Source organism: Tamandua tetradactyla, chromosome 8 (assembly GCF_023851605.1).
Source record: "Tamandua tetradactyla isolate mTamTet1 chromosome 8, mTamTet1.pri, whole genome shotgun sequence".
In the NCBI taxonomy this organism is placed as follows: Eukaryota; Metazoa; Chordata; class Mammalia; order Pilosa; family Myrmecophagidae; genus Tamandua; species Tamandua tetradactyla.
Window position 1 is genome coordinate 96,327,849 of NC_135334.1, and position 17,575 is coordinate 96,345,423.

Genomic DNA, 17,575 nt, shown 5'->3' on the forward strand with positions numbered 1-17,575 from the left:
CCTTCTCCCATTAGTAAGATGTCTTTTCACTTTTTTGATGAAGTCCTTTGATGCACAAAAGATTTTGATTTTGGGTAGTTTGCTAGCTACTGGGATATGGTATACCAGCAATGGAATCACTTTTAAAAGGGGAATTTATTAAGTTGCAATCTTACAGTTCTAAGCCTGTGGAAATGTCCACATTAAAGCAAGTCTATAAAAATGACCAAATTAAGGCACCATCAATAGGTTAACTTTACCAATAAGGGCCAATGAAGTTCAGTGTTTCTCTCGACTGGAAAGGCACATGGCGAACATGACTGATGTCTGCTAGCTTTCTCTTCAGGCTCCTTGTTTCATGAAGCTCCCCTGGGGTCACATTCCTTTTTCATCTCCAGAGGTCTCTGACTGCATGGGCTCTTGTGGTTCTCATGGCTCTCTTGCATCTCTCTAGTTCTCTCCAAAATGCTTCCTCTTTTAAAGGATTCCAGTAAACTAATCAAGACCCACCTGGAATGGGTGGAGTCACATCTCCATCTAATCAAAGTTAATACCCACAGTTGGGTGAGTTACATCCCTATGGAGATAATCTAATCAAGTTCCCAACCTATAGTGCTGAATAGGGATTGAAAGAAATGGTTGTTCCTACAAGATTGGACCAGGATTAAAACATGGCTTTACTAGGGCACATAAATCCTTTCAAACCAGGCAGTCCCATTTATTTAGTTTTTCTTCCATTGCTTGTACTTTGGTTGCAAAGTCTAAGAAACCATTGCCTACCCAAGATCTTGAAGATGCTTCCCTTTATTTCCTTCTGGGATTTTTATAGTTCCAGGTCTTGTATTTATGTGTTTAATCCATTTTGAGTTAATTTTTGTGTATGGGGTGAGATAGGGGTCCTCTTTTGTTCTTTTGCATATGGATATCCAATTCTCCTAGCACCATTTGTTGGAGAGATTATTCTTTCCCAGTTGAGTAGACTTAGCTGCCTTGTAAATATCAATTGGCCATAGATATGAGGGTCTATTTCTGGACTCTCAATTCAGTTCCATTAGTCAATATATCTATCCTTATGCTAGAACAATGCTTAACCCCTGTAGCTTTGTAGTATGCTTTAAAGTTAGGAAATACAAGTCCCCCAACTTCATTTGTCTTTTTCAAGATGTTTTTAACTAGTTCAGGACCCCTTACTCTTTCAAATAAATTTGGTAATTGGCTTTTGCATTTCTGTAAAGTAGGCTTATGGAATCTGATTGGGATTGCATTGAATTTGTAAATTATTTTGGGTAGAATTGACATCTTAGAATTTAGTCTTTCTAACCTAAACATGGAAGGGCCTTCCATATATTAACATCTTATTTGATGTCTTTTTCAAAGTTTTGTAGTTTTTTTGTGTACAAGTTGTTTACATCTTGGTTAAATTTACCCCTAGATATTTGATTTTTTAGTTGTTATTGTAAATGGAATTTTTTCTTGATTTCCTCCTCAGAGTGCTCATTACTAGTTGTTTTGGTTTGCAAAGCTGCCAGAATGCAATATGTTGGAAGTGGAACAGCTTTTTATTTTTTTTTTGTAACTTTTTTATTGTATGGTATAACATAAATACAAAGCAAAGAAATAAAAAAGCAATAGTTTTCAAAACTCTCTTCAAAAGTAGTTACATGACAGATCATGGGCCACCATATGATATTCTCAGATTTTCCCTTCTAGCTGCTCCAGAATATAAGAGGCTAGAAGGCTTAAATATTTTTTATCGTCACAATAGACTTTTTTTCCTTCTTTTTTTGTGAAAAATAACAAAAAGTAATAAATTTCAAAGCACAGCACCACGATTAGTTATAGAACATATATCAGAGTTTGACATGGGTTATAATTCCACAATTTTAGGTTTTTACTTCTAGCTGTGTAGAATACTGGAGACTAAAGAGATATCAATTTAATGATTCAGCATTCATATTCGTTTGTTAAATCCTATCTTTTCTGTATAATTCCACCATCACCTTTGATCTTTCCATCCCTCTCTTTAGGGGTGTTTGGACTATGGCAATTCTAAATTTTTCATATTGAAAGGTTCTGTCACTAATATGGGGTAGGGAGATGGAACTATTTGATGTTGTGGAGAGGCTAGGCGAGGTTTCAGGAGTTATCTGAACCAGGGATCCATCTGGAGGTTGTAGATTTCTGGGAAGTTGCTCTAGTGCATGGCTCCCTTGTGGAATCTTATGTATTGCCCTATGCATTCTTTAGGATTGGCTGGAATGGTCCTGGTTGGGGCTTGGCAGGTTATGATAGGTAGCAAGGTCTCACTGAAGCTTGCATAAGAGCAACCTCCAGAGTAGCCTCTTACTCTATTTAAACTCTCTGCCACTGATACTTTATTACTTACACTTATTTTCCCCCTCTTTGTCAGGATGGAATTGTTGATCTTGTGGTGCCAGGGCCAGATTCATCCCTGGGAGTCATCTCCTATGTCGCCAGGGAGACTTTCACCCCTGGATGTCATTGGAAGAGCTTTTAAGAAGGGAATTTAATATGTTGCAAGTTACAATTCTAAGACCATGAAAATGTACAAATTAAGGCACCAAGAAGTGGTTGCCTTCACTCAAGAAAGGCTGATGCCATCTGGATCACCTCTGTCAGCTGGGAAAGCATGTGGTTGGAATCTGCTGGTCCTTTTCTCCTGGGCTCCATTGCCTTCAGCCTCTGTTTCCTGTGGTTTTTGCTCTAAGAGTTGGTAGGCTTTCACTTTGTTCCTCTGGGACACAATTCTGGATTCTGGCTTGTTTAGCATCTCATGGGAAGTCACACAGCAGTGTCTTCTGGGTCTGTCCATGTCTAGGATCTGCTTTCTCTGTTGGCACTCCAAGCATCTTCAAACATCTGTGGCTCTGTCAGCTCTGAAGCAGCTGTTCTTGAAGCATCTGCATTTGAGGTTTCTCCAAAGGTTTCCCCTTTTAAAGGACTCTAGTAGACTAATCAAGACCCACCTTGAATGGGTGGTGTCACATTCCCATCTGATCCAAAGGCCACACCCACAATTGTGTGTATCACATCTCCATGGACGTAATCTAACCTAAAGGGTCACAACCACAACTAGGTGTGTCACATTCCATAGAAACAATTCAATCAAAGTTTCCCACCTTAAACAATAGGTCTGGTCACACAAGATTATATAAGGATTAAAACGTGGCTTTTCTGATGTACTTAATAGTTTCAAACCAGCACACTAGTGTATAGAAACACTACTGATTTTTGCATGTTGATCTTGTATCCTGCCAGTTTGCTGAACTGGTTTGTAAGGTCTAGTACTTTTGTTGTAGATTTTTTGGGACTTTGTAGATATAGGATCATGCCATCTGCAAGTAGTACAAGTTTAACTTCTTCCTTTCTAATTTGGAAGCCTTTTATTTCTTTTTCTTGCCTAACTACTCTGGCTAGAATTTCTAGTACAGTGTTGAATAACAGTGGTGACAGTGGGCATTCTTATCTTGTCCAGACCTTAGAAGGAAAGCTTTCAGTCTTTCATCATTGAGTACAATGTTAGTTGTGGGTTTTTCATATATGCCCTTTATCATGTTGAGGAAATTTCCATCTATTCTTATTTTTTGAAGTTTTTTTTAATCAAAAAAGGATGCTGGATTTTATCAAATGCCTTTTCTGCATCAATCAAAATGATCATGTGGTTTTCCCCCTTTAGCTTGTTAATGTGGTGTATTCCATTAATTGATTTTCTTATGTTGATCCACCCTTGTGCACTGGGATAAAACCCACTTGATCATGGTATATAATTCTTTTAATGTGATGTTGGATTCAATTCACAAGTATTGTGTTGAGAATTTTTGCATCTATATTCATTAAAGAAATTTTCTTTTCTAGTAGTATCTTTATCTTGTTTTGGCTATAGGGTACTTCTGGCCTTACAGAATGAGTTAAGTAGTATTCCTTCCTCTTTGATTTTTTTTGAAGTTTGAGCAGAATTGGTATTAATTCTTCTGGGAATGATTGTTAGAATTCACCTGTGAAGCCATCTAGTCCTGGGCTTTTCTTTGTTGTGAGGTTTTTGATGACTGATTCAATCTCTTTACTTTTAATTGGTCTGTTGAGAACTTCTGTTTTTTCTAGAGTAAGTATAGGCTGTTCATGTGTTTCTGAGAATTTGTCCATTTTGTCTAAGTTGCCTAATTGGTTGGTATACGTTGTTTATTGTACCTTCCTATGAGCATTTTTATTTCTGTAGGGTCAGTAGTAATGTCCCCCTCTCATTTTTTTTAATCTTATTTATTTGTATTTTCTCTCTCCTTTTTTTGTCAGTCTAACTAAGGGTTTGTCAATTTTATTGATCTTCTCAAAGAACCAACTTTCAGTTTTCTTAATTCTCTCTGTTTCTCTATTCTCAGTTTATTTCTGGTCTAATTTGTGTTATTTCTTTCCTTCTGTTTGCTTTGGGATTATTTGATTGTTCTTTTTCTGGTTCTTGAAGGTGTGCAGTTAGGTCTCTGGTTTTAGCTCTTTCTTGTTTTTTAATGTAGTTGTTTAGGGCTATAAACTTCCCTCTCAGCATTGCCTTAGCTGCATCTCATAAGTTTTGATATGTTGTGTTCCTGTTTTCCTCTGACTCAAGAAATTTACTTATTTCTCTTGTAATTTCTTCTTTGACCCACTGATTGTTTGAGTGTGTTGCTTTTACTTCCATGTATTTGTGAATTTTCCATTTCTCTACCTATTGCTGATTTCCAGTTTCATTCCATTATGATCAGAGAATGTACTTTGTCTAATTTCCATCTTTTAAATTTATTGAGACTTGTTTTTGACCCAACATGTGGTCTATCTTAGAGAATGACCCATGTGCACCTGAGAAGGATGCTGCTTTGGGATGCAATGTTCTGTATATCTGTTAGATTCTGTTCATTTATTGTATTATTCAAGCTATCTATTTACTTACTGATCCTCTGTCTAAGATGGTCTATGTATTGATGAGAGTGATGCATTGAAGTCTCCACCTTTATTGTAGAGACACCTGTTTCTCTCTTCAGTTTTTCTAGTGTTTGCCTTATGTATTTTGGAACACCGTGGCTAGGAACATAAATATTTTATAATTATTATTTATTCTTGGTGGATTGCCCCTTTAGTTAATATATAGTATCTTTTTTTGGTCTTTTATAACAGTTTGGCATTTAAATTCTGTTTTATCTGGTATTAGTATAGCTTCCCCAACTCTTTTTTTCATTACTGTTTGCATTGAATAGCTTTTTCCATCCATTCACTTTCAACTTATAAGCATCTTTAGGTGTAAAATGAGCCTTTTGTAAACAGCATATAGTTGTATCATACTTTTTTATCCATTCCGCCAATCTATGCCTTTTGATGGGAGAGTTTAATCCATTAATGTTTAATATTACTACGGTAAAAGCAGTACTTCAGCCATTTTCTCCTTTGGTTTTTAATATGTCATATGTATTTTTTCTCTCTCTTTTTAGCTTTTTCTTATTCTTACTGATAATTTTTATTTCTACATTCTACTCCAAGCCTCTTTTAATATGACTTGCAATTTTTTGCTGTTGTGTAAGCATCTGATTATCTTGATGAGTTTACTCTGGAGGTCAGTTCCTTTTTCTTGCCTAGAGTTTAATTATTGATTGGCTTTGTGTTAAGGCTCTTCTTTGACCTTGGTTCAACTATTCTAGAACTTTAGAATAACCTGTGTTTGATCACATTTTTTCAGTTCTTCTTCTGATTCTTACCCTGGGTATATGGTATAATTTTTAAGATTGCCCTATTTGTGCAATTGTTTAATTCCCAGGATAAATCTTCTTTTCCTCTGTACCTTTTCTGGGAATGTTGATCTGTTCAGTTTGTTTTTGATTTGACTGTATAGTTTTTTCTCATTCCCTTGGTTGTCTCGAGCTGTTTTTGCCTGGAGGGCAAATTCTGGGAGGAGGGTCATCTAGGAGAAGATGTTAACATGTCAGTATCCTTGTCATAACAGAGTTAGGGACTCACGAAGGGGTCATAGACCAGTTGCAAAGTGTCCTGGGGAGGAGACCAGGAAGGACGCCAAATGTTTCTTTGATGGCTCCCCAAATCTGTGCTTTCCTGATGTGCTGAGCCCATTGTGCTTTTTGGCAAACTGATCCCTGCATTTCTTAAAAAGGTACTGTACTGACTCTGTCCTTGTTGGAGGTGGGGTTGAAGCAGATGCTACTGGCTGTTTTTGTGTGCTCAGGTTGAGACAATAGTTTTCTTCAGAGCTGGGACCCAGTGATCTGAAGTTGCTAGTCATAAGCCGTGATCAGTGCTTAGCCATGTCCTGCTCTGTTCTTGGGGAAGTGAACTTTTATGTCCCTTTCTGACAGCAGCAGCCAGCTAGGTACTGAATCCTAAGGCATCCTGCCATGAGAGTGAGGGATGGACAATAGCCACCGCAGTGTGGAGAGCAGTCCTTATATTTCTTCACCGCAGTTTATCAGTTTCTTCCTCCTGTTCTTTCCTGGATGCCATACAGTATTTTTCTGTCAAGCATTTTTCTTTTGAGGACAGATAGGTGTAGTTCATTAGTTTGAATGGCTGTATAATACCACAATGTATTCATCTATTCCCTGTTGGTGGACACTTGGTTTGGTTCAGGTTTATGAGAATGCTGCATTGTACATCTTCATGCAAGTCTCCTTGTCCATGTGCATGGAACCTTCTCTAAAAGGTAATTCTTGGGCCCAAGGTTCTTAAATTACATCTTAAAGGGAATCTTTGATTGTCTAGCAATCCATTAGTCCAGTGTTATGCCTGGTAACTCGCAGTGATGGAGATACCATTATCATGAGGCAGCTAATATTATTTTGGGGCCATTCTGTTAGAAATAATTTAAAGGAAGACAAATTTTGGTTTAATGTAATGTTGGCCCTATCTTAATCACGCCATTCACATTGGCCACCTTTTGATTTCTTAAATATCTTAAGATTGCCCTGACCCAGTCCTTTATTCCTGCTTATCTTTGTTTGATTTTTGTTTCACTTCCTATAGCAGAACCCTGGCTTTCCTTTCTTGATCTTGTGGAGTTAGTTTTTGAATCGATGTTCATGTCCTTATGTCCATTACCATTAAATTTCATTACCATCTATAAAGGTAGGGATTGGATTAGATCAGCAAGATCACTTGCTGCTCTTGTAAATGGAGTTGGTTATTCCAGAAATGTGTTGTCCAGTAGAACTTCCTTTGATGATGGAGATAGTCCATTACTGAAGCCAAAGACCAAATGTGACTATGGAGTACTTGAGCTATGCTGAATGTGACTGAGGGTTTGACATTCTAATTTTATTTAGTTTAAATTATTTTAAAACTAAATTTAAGTAGCTGTATGTGGCTAGTGGCTACCATATTGGATAGCACAGTGCTAGAGACAAAGTTCCAGAAATGGCATGAATAACATATCAGAAAAAATCAACAAGAGAAGGGGATAGCCAATTCAGGATCAGGATTCATTTACTCAGTGTTATTTTACTTATTTAACATTTCTTAGTGAGCATCAGCTATGTGCCAGGCACAACACCAGGATCTGGGAATACAGCTTTGAGGGGTTTTACATCTGTTGCAGTGGTTCTCAGCCCTGGTTGCATATTAGAATCACTTGGTAAACTTAAGATACTAATCCTGAAGGCCTACCTTTAGAAATTATGATGTATTTGATCTAATTTGGGATGTAAGACTTTAATAGTTTTATGAAAAATCCACTGGTGACTTTACTGGCAGTCAAAGTTAAGAACCTCTGGTCTAGGGGAAACTAGATACCCCTTTTGGTAAACAGCTGAAGAGAGTCATGTCTGAAGTTCTACTTTGGTGGCAAGATTTCCCTTCCTCTTTCCCTGCATATTCTAAAGTACTGTATTTGATACTCTGGCCTGGTTCCCTTCCCAAAGAACGAAAGACTAACTGCCTGAAACATGGTGGTTCATCCAGTTCATTCTGTTGACCTACTTATTGTGTAATGGTGTCAAACCTGCAACATTTCATCAGGATAAGTCATGAGGTCTATCTCTTTGCGAAATATATCTTCTTTTTGTCATCAAATTAGGCTTCTGTATCCAGTAATTTCTTCATCTATAGCATTGGCCACTTTTTAGACTCTAGAGCTTGAGGGTTGTGCTCCAATGGGAGGAGAGAAATAAGGAACCAAGTGGTTATGAGGAAGAAATATTGGCTTGCACCCTGTGAAGGGGAAAGTTATGATTGCAATGCTCAGTATAGGCTGAGTTTTACTGTGGCTAACAACGGACGCTGACTTGTCTTTATGTGTTCATCAGGGGATGCCTGGGACTCCTGGAACAAGCTTCTTGTAGAGCATCATTTAGCTGGATGTTGCTGGGGGAAAAGAGCATGGCACAGTGCAAGCTGGCTTTTAAAGCTTCTACCTGGAACTGCATCATGTTTTCTTAAAGCAAGATCAATGGCCAAGCTACACTGGGAAAGTAGCTTCCCCCAGGAAAAGACAGCAGATATATGTGAGCAATAATACAGTCTATTATAGTCTGCCTTTCTTAACATAAATATTTAGTTGAATCTCCTTTCTACTCACAAAATGCTGCCTCTTTCTGCTGCCCTTGGAGAAGACCATACAAAAGTCCCATCCACTCATAGCAGTAGGCTTAAGCCCAGGATTCTGTGGTGGGATTTTACCTTGGGTATGTGTCTTTTCCCTATTTGTGTATCTTTGAATTAAAAAGGCAAATTATCTGATTCCCATACATTCAGTATAAAATGCTAGTACAGGACCAGAATAACTTAAATAAAACCTCTTCTTTTGGAAAGGGGAAGAATGGAAGATACGTAATAGTTACTTCTATAGCAGTTTTGAGAATTAATGGGATAGCTGTTACTAGGGCCCGTTCCCCAGGGATTGGGCATGTTCTTTGGCTTCCTGGGAATAGATCTCCAGTCTGTTGTTTTCTGTAATTCTTAGTTTCTCTTTCTTGCAAGTCTTCTTCTGTTACCCTCTGTAGCCATGGTAGAACTCTGCCGATCTGCTTCCTCCTCATCTAAATTGGGGTCTGAGGGATATTTAATTTTCTGAACAGTCACAGTCTCTTTCCTAAGAAGATGTAGCTTTTTTGGCTGTAAATAAGAGTAAGGTTTAGTCATTTTTCTCATCTATTTGATTCCAGACATCTTTATGTACCAAGAGCCAGGCTCACAATTAATTTTGATTACCTTGATCCCATCAGGCCTTCATGGAAGAGCTAGATCCTTATTCTCTTTTCCCTGGGCCATTTTGTCTAACTTGAAGCAGTCTCTGTGCCCTACCTTAATTTGTTCAGAAGTTTTAGCAGTGGATGCTATGTTCAAACACTTGATTTGATTTTTGCCTCAAGACAGTTTTTTTTTTTCCCACAGTAATCAGAATTGGCTGGTACATAAAAATGAAGTAAATATTGCCTGAATAGGATTGCCTTGGATTCTGTCATGCTTTATTAATGATGCTAATGTACTTTAAATTATTCTAAGTACAATGCTACAATGCAAGGAGACATAGAGGCAAAACATATATAATAGTGGGCATGCACATTTATCTAACATTCTTGATGTATCTCTTTCTAAGACCAAAATCAAGGTATACAAATTAAAATTGTTACCCCAAAATCAAAACATATGATAATGCATTTATGGTCTATGCCATTTCAAATTTCTGATTTCTTTCCTCTGAATATGTCTACACAATTGGAACATATTTTGATTGGCCACAGAGAAATTTATTACGGTTTCTTGATTTTCATAGTTGAGTATAATTTATAGATCTTAAACAGCAACTTTGGAAAGCAAAGATTTGAACTATACCCTTAAAATCTACATCTAAATTATAAAGTTCTCTGCATCCTAAATGTGACTCTATAATGTTTCCATGCCATAGGACCCTTGATGGTTATCATTGTCTGAACCAAAAATCCTAGATTCTGTATACAGTGGCAGGATGAAAGTCCTAACTCTACATTTATTTTGTTTACTGATTTGGTTTCCTTTGAGAAATATTTGCTGGAGTGAGGTGTCTTGCTGGAATTGGCATCTACAGTGTGAAAACGATAATGCAGGCTCTCAAGGAGACAGGAACTAAACTTTGAGTCCTCAGTGCTAAGTTGCATAATTGAGTCTTGGAGCTTTTGGTTCTGATCTATGGTCTGGAGATCTTTAATCAACAGGTTTTTGGACCCAACCAAAATTTAAGAGGTCAAAGAGTCTTTCTAGAACATGGATGCTTGGTATGGGATAGATGTGATAATGAGTGCTAAAAATCCATAATAATGTGATAATCAGGACCAGGTGTCTTCTGGAAACAGTGGATCTGCTCACTGATGCTAGAAATGCATGGGTCACCCCTTGCCCTTTTTTCTAAACACAATATAAACTTTCTACAGTTGAAAATCTTGAAACTCTTGCCTTTTTTCATAGCTTTAGATATTCAAGGTTGATCTTTCTCACCTTTTAAGGTAATGAGATTACATAATATTTGAACATAGCTACTTTTAAGAGGGGTTCTGAGACCTGCTTGTAAACAGTCCAAACAGACTTAGAAGCTGAAAAATGGCTAATGGTTTTGGTAAGAAAAATTCTAGCTTCCTTTCTTTTCTTACAACTGCTCCTTCAGTTTTGAAAGTATAAAATGTTGCATCAAGTAGGATGCCTCTTAAATGTAAAATGGATGAAGTAGCTACTTTAACTAGAAATACTGAATAAAAGTCTTTTGTTGAAATTATGGCCTTGGTACAAAATGGCATTTATTCAAACCATTTCATTCCCTATCACAAAGAGTGAAAAGACTTCCTGGAAGCCCAAGCACTTTTTCCTTGTCTTCTTACAATAAAAAGTAACCGAAGGGAATCCATTTCCAAGTGGCATTGGATCAATAATGTTGCTTTTCCACTGTTCTGTGTTAGGAGGCTAAATGGGTAAAAAAATTAAATACTTTTCCTTCTCCTTTATGTGAAAAGCAAAATTCTATGTGTATCAATTTTTCTTTTTTCTTCTTGACCAACAGAAAACATCATATTTCATCGATATATGCATATGTATAAGTAAAGCACACATCAACACGTTTATGAATACGTGGGCATATGCATAAATGTACAGAGATGTGCAAGCAGTTTGTCCCAGTGGTCGAATGAAATAAATCTCAATTTTCATTAGCATATGTCAAAATACAATCGTTGAAATCTCACTGTTGATTTCACTGATATTTTCTTAAAGATTATACTCTCATTTTATAACAATTTTGTAACAATTCCTTGTGACTAAATCTTTTAGTAGGTGACTTGTGGGTTCAAGTTTGGTTAAAGACGGAAGATTTAGTAAAACTCAGGACGGAGGTCAATTTTGAAGTCCTGGTAATTCTCCTAAAGTAAGTTTATCCTAAATACATTAATATACATATGCTCATTTGCCCTGTTTAAGCCGTTTGGTTTTCCATGGGTCCTGGCCCTCAAAATCAGATTTCCTGTCCTTCCCAGGGGTGCCTGCTGCCAAATTTCTGAGCAAAACTTGTCTGTCAGGACTCCCCTCTCCTTCCTGGGCCACGGCTTCTCGCCCTGGATGTATTTGCTTTGATTCTGTCTCTTCTTTTGTCCTCCATCAGCAAATCTGCTCAGTTAAAGGCTAACCAGGGGCTGGGCCGCCCAGTGATGTTTTCAGATATGTTTCCACTAAAATGTTGAATTACCACTTCACTTTTTTCAGTAGACTCCATTCTGGCAAAGCCTACGCCTCTGCTGACTCCATTAGCGTCTGTTAGTGTGATTGTGGGAAATGACGTGTCCGAAAGGTTTCAGCATAGCCTCACGTTCCTGCTCATCCATACATACGGGGAGAGTTGAGATGTGTAGTGGGGTCTTGCTTGACTATCTGTGCCTGCATGCCATTGGCCTGGAGAGACGCTGCTGCTTTCTGTGCGGCTGCGGGACTGTCAGCATCTACAGAGCCATAACCTTTGCCTGGCTTTGTGTATCTGTCGAGAATGGCCTTTGTGGATACAAGGTTTCCATACAGTTGGCACAGCTTGCTTAGGACCTGGTTGCTGGTGCCCCTTGGAAAGCCTCGGATGTACAGGTTGGTTTTACTCAGCTGTTCCCTGCTGCTGTGCTTGCTGCTGCTGTTTGTACTGGGGCTGGGAGGAGCTGTGGGGTGGGGAGCTGGTGCACAGAACTGCTTGGTTTGGAGATAGTTGAGATTATAGTAAGTGTAGTGGGGGTACACTTGTGGCTGATCCAGGTGTTTGCCCACGTAGCTGGAATCTTTATCTCCGAGGCAGGAAACTGGATGACAGGGTGTAGTGCCCCAGGCTGAACTTCCTCTTAAGCCATTATTCCTGACAGTCCCCATGAACTGATGAGGCTTTGGACATTCCTTGTCTTCCACCACTCACTAGTTCCAACACAGCAAGAATTTAAAAAAGAAACACACCAAAAAAAAAAAGGAGAAACAAGAAAGAAAAGGACTCTGTGTGTGTGTATGTGTGAGTGTGTGTGATAGAAAACAAACAACAACAATGAAAAAAAACCCACACACACAGATTCCCCAAATCTTGCCTGGCTCTGCCCAGCTGCCAGGGTCCCCTTGGGACGAGGCCAAGCTTTCTGTAGTGATGTCAATTGCCAGCTTTTTAAAGGGGGAGAAAAAAAAATCAAAGTCCTTTTAGCACAACTCTAAATCCTTGCAGATCAGCTTTCTGTCTCCTCCCAAGACTGAGTTTTAATTGGCCTGCTTAAAGTCTTTCTCAGTTTTGTCTTTTAGTGTTTGGAGATGGGCAAAGCTTGCCTCTTTTAACCCTATAACTGGGAATTTCTTGACACTCGCTATGGTCCTTCATTCCTGTCTGTAAGGTGGGGAGTTGGTTTTTTTCTGCTGTCATGTCTTTCCCATAGTACTTGCCAAATGGAGCCAATGGTAATCAAGTCACACTACTATCTTTCTGTTTTCTAATCTCTTTCTGTTTTCCAGGCTCATCAGGTACATTTTCCCCTTCCAGTTTATTTCAGGTGACAGTTTCACCAAATGTTTCCTCATTGTTTAATGGGAATCACCATCATTCCAGCCTCTAGTAACACAATTTCCTTTCTGCCACTGCTGGACCCAGAAACCAATGCCATGTATTTTTGGTTTATTTGTTTTTACTATTATTATGGCAGCACCCCATTTCATGTACCAACTTCTATATCGAAAGGAAGGCCAGGTGTTATTGCAGTAAATACCCCTGTACTCTCAGTGGCTTTCAGCAACAAGGGTTTATTTCTTGCATATGTGTTACATGCCCATGGTAAATCAGCTACCTCTCCCCTGCACATTTCCCTCCTTCTGGTGTATCTCTCTGAGAAGCCTCGTCATGGCTGCGTCAAAGAGAAAAGAAAGAAGGCAAAGCAGACACTGGCTCTTAAAACTACTGCTCCTGTGTGATACATGTCGCTTCTGCTCAAGTTTCACAGGCCAAAGCAAGTCACATAGCTTACCCTTAGGTTAAAGGAGATGGAAAGTGCAACTCCCCCCCCCCCCCACAAGGAGGAGCAGCAAATATTTGTGAGCATTCTTACAATCTACCAAGGCTGTTTTAATATTTTTAGAAAAGTTCAGGGAGATAGTAGACAGAGTTTGGTGCCTTGGGTCTAGATGGGTGAGAAAAATAGAGCAGAGGCTGAAGAGAAGAACTTTGGCCTTCACACTAAGATCTAACAGGAGGTAGTGCTGGAAGAATATGTCCTTTATGAGAGGCCTAACAGGCTAACATGTCAGGGTTGGAAGGAGCCTTAGAGGGGACAGAGTTGGTGCAGGCTTTTACTCTAGAACTTCAAGTTGCAGCTCTGCCATTTAGTAGCTGTGTGTCCTTGTCCGACTTACTTAACCTCTCTCAGTCTGTTTTCCTAATTTTCAAAGGGGAGAGCAGTATCACTCACCTCTTGTTCTAGTTTGCAAGCTACCGGAATGTGATATACCAGAAACAGAATGGCTTTTTAAAAGGGGAGTTTATTAAGTTGCAAGTTTATGTGCTCTAAAGCTGTGAAAATGTCCAAATTAAAAGCAAGGCTAGGGTGGTGCAATGGTGGCTCAGTGGCAGAATTCTCACCTGCCATGCCAGAGGCCCGGTTTCGATTCCTGCCCATGTGACAAAAAAGCAAGACTATAGAAATGTCCAATCTAAAGCATCCCCGGAAAGATACCTTGGTTCAAGAATGCCGGTGATGTTCAGCGTTTCTCTCTTAACTGGAAAGGCACATGGTGAACATGGTGACATCTGCTAGCTTTCTCTCCAGGCTTCTTGTTTCATGAAGCTCCCCCAGGGGCGTTTTCCTTCTTCATCTTCAAAGGTCTCTGGCTGCATGGGTTCTAAAGCTTTTTCCAAAATGGTTCCCTCTTAAAAGGCTCCAGTAGCAACCCCACCTTGAATGGGTGGAGACACATCTTCATGGAACCCATCTAATCAAAAGTTGCCACCCACAAATGGGTGGGTCACATCTCCCCGGAAACAATCAAAAAGCTCCCACCCAGCAATATTGAATAAGGTATAAAGAACTTGGTTTTATTTGGTGTACACAACAGATGCAAACTGACACACCTCTCAAAGGTGTTTTGAGTATTTTATCTTTCCTACTTAGTTAACTGTGTAAATTTGGGCACATTACTTATATGTACTTCAGTTTCCTCATCTGTAAACTGGAGATAATAATAGTACCTACTTCATAGTGTGTGACCTGTAGTGGATATTCAATAAATGTTAATTGTTGTGGTTGTTGTTTTAGCTGAAGTGGTTCATGTAAAGCTTTTAGCATTGTGCCAAGCTCATATAGTGACCTCAAAGCACACCTTAAGCCCAGTTTTATCACTTCACAGGTAAGGAAACTGATGCTCAGAGAGGGAGAGGATTTATTAAGAGTTACACAGCTTGTTGGTTGCAGAATAAAAATTAGAATCCAGGTCTTATGAAGAATTAATTCTGAGGTTTCTTGTTTCTGGATCAATTCTAAATGGATCTCCACCCCTCCCTCCCTCCACTTTTGTGTTTGGCATTTACTGAGGGCCTTCCTCGTGCCAGGATCTGTGTTGGCTTGCCAGAAAATGGGGCACTGGGAGAGAAGAACTAAGAGTCGCCTCTTTTGCTTGGCTTTATGTCCTTATCTGCCATGGTGGGTAGGAAGGCAAGCTGTCTATGGAGCCAAACCAACAGGCAGGAAGTTGGATGCACTAGGATGCTTGATAGATGGAATAACTGAGGTTGTCTGGGCCAAGGGGAAGGGAAAGCAGCTGTTTCACCTCTGGCTCGAGCTCTAATGTATTGGCAGCTGCTGCAAAATACAGGGAGAAGATGGATGACTAACGAGGACATCTGGCTTTGCAGGGATCCCTTAGAACTTTAGACATAGTCTCCCCATTGAATCACATTATCAGAGAGTCCTGATGGCTCACTAAATGCAAGGTGGCATGTGGGAACTGTGAATTACGAGGAGGTCCAAGTTAGATCCCTGTCCTTTAGGAAATGAGAGTGTAGTTGGAAGATATGCAAATATATAAAAGATCACTAATAATGCAATGATATTAATGGCTTACATGAGGAAACTGAGGCCAGAAGAGATGAATTGAAAAAAGCGATAGGGCTGAGGTTTGAACTCAAACATTTGACTTGATTTGCATTTCTTGTCTCTGAACTTTATTAAATAAGATTTAAGGAACAATTCAGGTATTATCTGTAAGTATTGCCCATTCAGTGGGACAGATGTAATTTTGGGGTAGGAGTGGGGAGCAGTTGCTTTGGTCTGGAGTGTGGAGGACTCCAGTCTGTCTGCTGACACGTGGCGTGGGGAGACTGGGAAAGGTCGTTTACTGAAGATCCTGCTGGGTTCTAGGCACCAGGCTGGGATATCTGGATAACTCAGAGTTCTCTAACTTGGGGTCCATGGATGAGTTTTAGTAAGCCCGTGTACCCCCTGAAATCACATGCAGGTTTTGTGTGGGTGTGCTGGTTTGCACCTTTTATGTACTCCAGAAAATGCCATGCTCCCTTAATCCTTTCTTATGGGGGGCAGACCTGCTGTGGGTGGGCCTTTTGGTTAGGCTGTTTCAGTTGAGTTTTGAGCTTCCTAATTCAAGGTGGGCCTTAATTCTTTACTAGAGTCCTTTATGAGAGGATAAAGGACAGAGAGAGCTCAGAGAGAGAGATGCTGGAGAGAGAGCTGCTAGACACTCAGAGAGGAGACCACTGGAATCAGAAACGGGAAGTAATGAAACCCAGGAGAGAAGGATCAGCAGATGCCAGTCATGTGCCTTTCCATGTGACAGTGGATTCCGGGATGCCACTGTTCTTTCTTCAGAGAAGATGTCACCCTCTTGATGCCTTAATTGGGACATCTTCATGGCCTTAGAACTGTAAATCTGTAAACTAATAAATCCCCATTGTAAACGCTAACCCATTTCTGGTACATTGCCTTCTGGCAGTTTTAGCAAACCGAAACAGTGGGTATGCATTTTTCTTGGGAAATAGTCTAATGCTTGCATCAGATTCCTAAAGATGCATGCAGTCCATTACAACATAAGAACCACTGCTGTTACCATCTCTCATCCTCCTAGCAGCTCTGTTTTCCAGGTGAGAAAACTAAGACTCAGAGAGATTCAGTGGTAGGATCAGTACTTGAACCGAGATCTCTTTGACCCCAAATGCTATGCTTGACCCATTTTGCCATAGTTTACTCCCACAGCATCGGTAAGGAGAAACTGAGGCAAGCAGGATTGGTGCATTCCCCCAGCTCTGATTTATGACCAGGAATGGTGTGTGAACAGAAAGTCCGAGCTTCAGGGAGTAAATCCAGTGGGGTTTGGGGCCATTCAGCCTGGACAGCGGTGGCCTGAGGGCTACACGCCTCCCATTGGGTACCTGAATGGGTGTGAGGAGGGTGGTGGTCGGCAGCTGTCCTTGACTCCATGGAGGCTAGAACCAAAGCCTTGCCACAAAGGGAGTATGTGTTATACCTTAGGAAAACTTCTGACTTCCTGTGTGGGTTCCTGAAGGAAGGATTAAATTCCCCGAGCAGACAGATTTGAATCTGTCTTGCATTCTTTTGCCTAAAGTTAGGGGAAAGATACATACATCTCTGAAGGCTTCCCCAGTCCCAGTTTTTCTCCATGGTTCCAAATGCAGTTTATCCTCCTGACGTCCAGAGGTCAGTGGTGAATTAATTAGTATTTCCCGTCCCAGGTTCTCTGGCCATCTTCAGCTGCAGCCCTGACAGGGGTGCTTGGCACCCACACTTACCTTTGCTGTCCACCTTGAGAAATGTAGTCCCACTGATGCCTGAGGTGGTCTGTTCCTCTCCCAGGCCCTGGGATTTCATGTGCTCTGTGAGCGTCTTCACACCTTGACAGCCTGCAGCGCTTTGATGGGCTTAAGCACTTTGGAGATGTCCCGTTGAGATTTTATTGCACAAGTTGAGAACACAAGAGAAAATTATGCTGTCGGCTTTACTCGGCTGACGGCTGTGTCTGAATGAAAGAGATGGAGAGATTTGGAGCCTCTGGACCTCATGGTCAAAACAGAGTGGTTGCAACAGAGGACTGGAGCTGGGTCCGTTCAGGGGGATGAGGG

The 17,575-nt window shown here is 40.1% G+C and overlaps 1 protein-coding gene and 1 pseudogene across 1 annotated transcript in view; one reads left to right on the forward strand and one right to left on the reverse strand.

The window, feature by feature from the left end:
* The window catches only part of NELL1 (neural EGFL like 1), an 884,414-nt gene that overhangs the window by 42,837 nt on the left and 824,002 nt on the right, over positions 1–17,575 (forward strand). The gene's annotated exons all lie outside the window — the stretch shown is intronic.
* Positions 8,314–17,324, reverse strand: LOC143643942 (RNA-binding motif, single-stranded-interacting protein 3 pseudogene; annotated as a pseudogene).